The sequence below is a fragment of the Zophobas morio genome, unplaced genomic scaffold, assembly GCF_036711695.1.
Source record: "Zophobas morio isolate AGI-343-1 ecotype UQ-CSIRO unplaced genomic scaffold, CSIRO_AGI_Zmor_V1 ptg000014l, whole genome shotgun sequence".
Classification (NCBI taxonomy): domain Eukaryota; kingdom Metazoa; phylum Arthropoda; class Insecta; order Coleoptera; family Tenebrionidae; genus Zophobas; species Zophobas morio.
In genome coordinates, this window is record NW_026972119.1 from 538,692 (window position 1) to 545,173 (window position 6,482).

A 6,482-nucleotide genomic window follows, 5' to 3' on the forward strand; every position below is an offset into this window, starting at 1 on the left:
TTTAACGGCGGGCACAAACGGTAAATCGCGAAGATTTGCTTTTACTAAATTACTAAACTCATTATTACTTTAAGCGATTGGCAAACATGGGTGATCAGTACTTCACAAGTGTGGTGAATTCTTTTATTGAATTATTTCGGATGACGAGATAATACTGAATTTTGTGGAACATATGGCATGACTGAAAAAAATCCCCAGATTACAAATTAGAAGAGACCACTTTTACTATTGAAATGACGAAGAATTTTACATAGGTTATCAAAAGAAACGGTTGTTTACTTGCTCAAACAAATTAGTAATATTATAAAGCTTGGTACTGATTGGTATGTGATTAAATAAACAGGTTTATGCGTTCATAATAAACATTGAACTTTTAGGAATCATACATTTACACCAATGGAAATGCTGCTTATTACCTTAAGGTTTCATGCATCGAGAAGTTTTTTAATGATATTTGGAGATTTTGCCACTTACGATACATAGCAGGCTGCTTCTCGAGACAAGCTTCAACTGGACAAACTTAAACTATGGTTTTAACCATTTAAGTAAGCAGAATGGTTGATAGGGTTGTGTATATAAACAAAAGGTATGATCTTGTGATTTAGAAATAAATATATATTTTTTTAGGTAATGCAAGTAATTACTAGTTTATGAGTGCACTACACATAATAGGTATATTCCCTGCTACAGATCAAGAAGAACGTTCGGTAAAACAAAAATTTTATAACAGCACGTTTTCCTCCCATTGTTGGAGCACTTGAATGTATAAACAAAGCCCTTGAGTAAATTTATGATTGAAGTTGATCAAGACTCATAACCCCAACAAAATGTCAAATGGCATAAATTTAGATACTGCAAAAGTTCAGAGGCTGTTGGTGGTAGCTGCAGTAATGCATAAAATAACACTTGATTGTAATGAAGATGATCCACCTGCACCAGAAGAAATTGTTTTTATGAAGCAAGTAATGTGTCGTTAGACCTTGCACCAAATATTTAACAATTTTGTTAAAAATGGAGTAACATTTTGAAAATTTATAAAATGTGGTTTGTTTTATTTTTTGCGTTAATACTTCTTTTTTTGTAAGAACCTTTGGAGCTTGAGTAAATGTTCTCTTACAAATACTGTGAAACCGTTTGTCAATTTTTTTCCCAGCATATTTGTAACAACTGCAGACGTTTCGGTCTTTATTATAATAATAAATTATTTTATTATTACAACTCAAAATATAATACGCGATGTCTAAGTACATATAGGTCGACAAAATTGAACTAAAATGATAACTATGTACCAAACAGCTCATTAAGTAGGTAGTTTCAATAATTTCGTTTTAATAGAATTCCTGGCCGCCTCTCTTACTTGAAACTTGAGTTTTAACCTAATCTTCATGATTTGAACTAACCCTTCACGTTGGATTAAATTTTGAGAGAAATCATAAAGTCAACTAGTTTTATCTTAAACGAACCTTGAAATATACGTTAATCCAAGTGGTTGGTAGTTATGCCAAAAATATTACTTTAAATTAGCACTGATTACCAAATTATATTATTATTATTATAATTTATTAATAAATTAAATATTTTCAATCATGTAACAACGTGTAACAATACAAATATATATGTATATGTGTTACAGTCGAAGTGTCCATTCCATCAATGTATGCACTAACCAGCTGTAATGGTCTAATGTATACATTGCCTAATCTGCTCAGTAAATGCATTCACAATAGACAACATGTAAACTTCGATTAGTCGATGTATAGTATACATTGATGGTCAAAGTGTACAGAAATATAAAACTATGTTTGAATAAACAAAAAAATATATTTCTTTTTATTTAAATTATCTAGATAAAAGTTAATTTATTTTAAAACATATGCATTACTTAAAAGTTTTTGTATGTGAAATACCTACTTGTTTTAAGCCAAGTCAACATTTTTATTCCTTTGAATTTTTTCTTCAGAAATAAAAAAATGTTTACCTGTTGTATTTGAATCTGAATTTATTTTTGGACAACCCTTAATTTTTTTTATGATGTATGGGTTGGCAACTCCCAATAGAATAATTTTAGTTGATTATTTCTCTTAGAAAACTGCCAAATCTTTATAGGAAACTGTAGAACAAGGTAAATGCAAAACGCCATCTTGTGTAAGTGGTAGTAACGCTATCTTGTATATTTAAATCTTGATGATTTTACGCCCGACATAATGCAATTGGCGTGTTGCAAGTTTTCTTGCTCTACCATTTACATTGTTGAAATATATTCAATCCGAATGATACATTTGTTAATAAATTCATGAGTTTGCAACAAAAATGTAATATATTGGGTTTGAAACTGATATATTTGTATTTTCATTTTTGTCTTGAACGGCGCCTCATACAAACATATATGCTGATTTATAGTAACATGTAGTCTGAAACCATGTTGAGCTATGTATAACATAACGATCAAACATGTATAAAATTACTTTGACTTGATTGAAAAAATCTGTTTGTACAAACAATTTCTAAAAACATTTTATTATGTATAGGGACGATTTATGTAAGCACATACAATTAACTCAAACCATTAAGTCATATTTGTTTTAACATGTAGTGCTGTAGTTATTTTGTATGTCCATTTTGTTGGTACATACAAATACAGCAAACTTGCTTTTACGTTTAGGGGGCCCTTAAGACGTATGCACTCATTGCCTCGTTTTGGCATGGATCTGATAAGATGATCAATATCCGGCTGAGGTACCGCATCACATGCGAACTATACCTCATATCGTAAAGCTTCTAGGGTCTGTGGAGGATGCATAAACGTTGTGAGCTTTTTACTTATTACATCCCATACATGTTCAGTGGGTGAACGGGGTGGCCATGGCAAAAGATTGACTCCCACAGCTTCAAATTGATTTAAACTAAAACGTGCAACGTGACGACGGGCGTTATTCTGTTGAAAAAGGGAGTCGGGAGCGTCTGAAAATATGGCAAAAGATGGGGTTCTGCAATCTTATAGATGTAACGATGAGCATTCAGGTTGCCTCTAACAAAGACTAGAGGTGATCTGCTTCCATGCGCCATGACACCCCATACCATTACCCCCACAGTGCGATGCACATGTCTTTTCATTGCAAATTGCAAATTGCCCCGTTCTCCTCTGCGTCTTCTCAGCCTTACCCGACTGTCATGCATTGCCAAACACAATGTTGTTCCATTCAGCATCCTAAAGCTGTCGTTCTCTGCACCGTAGTAGGAGTAGCCGGTCACAGCGGTGTACAGCCGTAAGCGGCAGCACATAAAGAGGACGATACGAGAGAACTTCAAAGTACCGTATTCGCCTGAAAATCGTTCGCACTGTGACTAGTCGTCCTGTCTCAGCCAACCATTATCTCCAATTGATCGGGGACAGTCTCTTAAAACTTAAAGTCTAAGATGGCGGTCTTGACGATGTGTTGTTTGCTGTTAACCTTCCTCTGTCCATGCCCACCAACATTCTGAAATTGTGCTTGCGCTCCTCCGCATTATGGTTCCAATTTCCCGGAACAATTTTCCAGCTTCTCGCAAGGCCATAATTCTTCCTCTATCAAACTCGCTACGTTGACTGAAATTACGACGTCTTCGTACAGGAGACATCTTGTCAGAGTAATACAGAACTACCATACACCAAATTCGATGACAGTGACAATAATAGCCACACACGAGCTGATGTTTTCTTCCATGGTTTGAACAAAAAAGATTATGGTACAGACAAACTGTCCTCCCGGTACGACCCAAATTATCATTATTTCTTGTACTACTGATATCTAACTTATATACGACATTTGGTCAAAAAATTCCAACTCGTTCTCGGTGTTCGGTTTTCCATGTTGGTTAGTATATATGTATCATACTTATAAAGGGTGCCGCATCCAAGTCTGGATGTAGAGAATTAACAGGGGAAATTGGTTTTCATTTTATAATATCTCCCCAGATCACTTTAAAGCTATTATTGAGTGATGCATTTGTGGAGATCGAGGAGGGCTATAGGCCAGTATTTTTTTCAAATCGTTGCATCGCGCTTATTCACTGTAAAATGGTTTTAAAAATCGTATTTTAAAATTCACGCGCTACCCGATTTGTCGCGAAATGTTCCATCGCACTGTCGCAGTTCGGCGATCGCGTCTTTGGATTAACCATGCAAAATCCAAATGTCAAAGTCAACTTCGATCACGGTTTCGATTCTAACTCAGAAATCACTGAACAACTCAAACTGAATTATTTTATTCAGTGTGATGATTATTGTAGGGCAAATTAAACGGAATAAATGCATAAAGTGATCCATTCATTCGTCATAGTACGCGACCCCGTCAAACGAGCCATCTTCAACTACACTCAGGCCGTATCCAAAAAGCCCGAGATGAAGACTTCGAGCAGCTGGTCTTCCTCAAAACCTCATCGGCAGCATTGTGACATGTCCTGGGAGCCCGTCAAGCTAGCTATGTACTCGCGCTGCCTCACTCACTAATGACTGAACGACTCAAATTGAATTTTTTTATCCAATATGACGGTAATTCATGAAAGCTAACATTGTCATAACAATGTTGTAAGCAGTAGTGGCTCGTGGTCTTTTTGTTACGGGAGGCAACATTTTCGTTACAAAATCAGCAGGTATTAATTAACATGTTCGCAATTACTGTTGTTAAAAGACAGACTGTTTATTATATTAATTGAGTCAGTAACAGCTCTATAAATAGGTACACTTCTCAAATAAAAACATTTAATTGCTTTACACATGTAAAGACTACAGAATATGCTTTATTAGCATTAAATATTAATGATCTAGGGCTGATTTAAATATATTAATCAATTAATTACTAAAGTTCAGCTCAAATCTGGATGGTTCCTAAATCTTTGACATACAATTGATGCTCGTAAGAAAACCGTGCTTATAAATATTTAAACTTTATAAGAAATTCCATAATGCCGTTAGAAAATTAGAGATTCGTATGTTCCTATCAGCACTGCAAGACTGACATTTTCATTGTCCTAATATTTTCAAGTTAACTTAAAAGTTTTAATACATAACCTTCGCAATGCACATGCAGTGAACACATTTTCTCGCGGCTAATTAATGCACAACTAAATGCACACTAAATACATTCAGCATCCCTGTTCAGCATTGTGCAGGTTCACTGTGAGATTAAAAAATTCGATGTGATTGGCTTAAGGATGGTAGGCGTTGGTGCCTCCGTTGAAGCTTTGATAAAGCATTGCTGACTATTAGTGTCTTTCTCAAAAACATAATAGCATCACTGACTAATCATACTGAAGATATCCGGTCTATCTGGCCATGCCTCCGGTAAAAGCTGGCCTACACTGTGACGATCAGCGTTTATTCCTGTCGAAAGCGCGGACAAAATATGTTACCAAGACGCGTTTTAATAAATCATAGTGTTCCATAAATGTTATTTGCTATATCTTTAAAATATATTTGAAGTTGACAGATATTAAAACAAAAACTAATATTCAATTTTTCCAGGGGACGCACTGCGTCCCCTGCCTCCCCTGTCGAGGCGCCCCTGGTTGTAAGATGTATCTATATACACGTTAGTTGATTTTTTCAGGGTAAAAATTTACAAAAGGCACTTCTCGATTTCGCACAAACTGTTTGCACACAATTCTTCTATAGCACACCCTGATTACGTTCCTCTCCTTCAAATGCTTTGCAAATTATTGTTTTTGCCACAAAAAAATTGTTAAAATTCCTATTTTTACACAATGGGAAGCTGTTACCAACATCTCTAACTCTTTATAGCCACCAACACGAGGGGGTGTAATGTCGAGCTTTTAATGGACACACGGGCGCTTCGCGCCCTGCACCCCATTACAAACATACCCCTAAACGTGGAACTTCTTGCTCCGTGGATCATTCAGATAATGGAACTCGTGCGAGTAAATTGCGTGTGTAGTTGGTTGCCTACATTTGGCGCAACTAATAATAATGTGCAAACCATAGAGGGAACACTAAATATTTTTTTCTGACAGAAGGAGGCATTTGCACAACTTTTGAAGGTGAGGAACGTGATCAGAGGGGATGTAGAAGAGTTTTGCGCAAACAGTTTGTGCGAAATCGAGGAGTGCCTTTTGTAAACTTTCACCGGAATCAATTTATAAAGTCAAAGGTTTTTTGGCAATTTTAGGTAAATTTCACACTTTTTTTTCGAATCACTAAATATTAGCAGTCAATTGATTTTACATTCGTTAAGCAGGGATGGAATTTTTGCCGCCTGGAAGCATGTTCGTTACAAGAAATTTTTGAGAGAGAAATGTAGAATATTGAGTCATCAACATTTTAAAATATTTTTCTCTATTCCGAATGTGTTTTGGGATTCAGGAAATTTGTATTACTGTTTTCCTTGTTTATCGTGTTAATGGAATGATAAATCACAGGTACAGGCTCATCATTAGAGAGCGGATTTTATGAAATTTGCATATCCTTTATTTTTTGCATATAAGTC

General features: G+C 35.5%; 1 long non-coding RNA gene across 1 annotated transcript; it reads left to right on the top strand.

Moving 5' to 3' along the window:
• Window positions 1-85: 85 nt before the first annotated feature.
• Window positions 86-1,130, top strand: LOC135128999 (uncharacterized). The gene is made up of 3 exons (XR_010280489.1): window positions 86-323; window positions 378-545; window positions 628-1,130. It is a non-coding gene; the product is annotated as an uncharacterized LOC135128999 (long non-coding RNA).
• The last annotated feature ends 5,352 nt before the right edge of the window (window positions 1,131-6,482 follow it).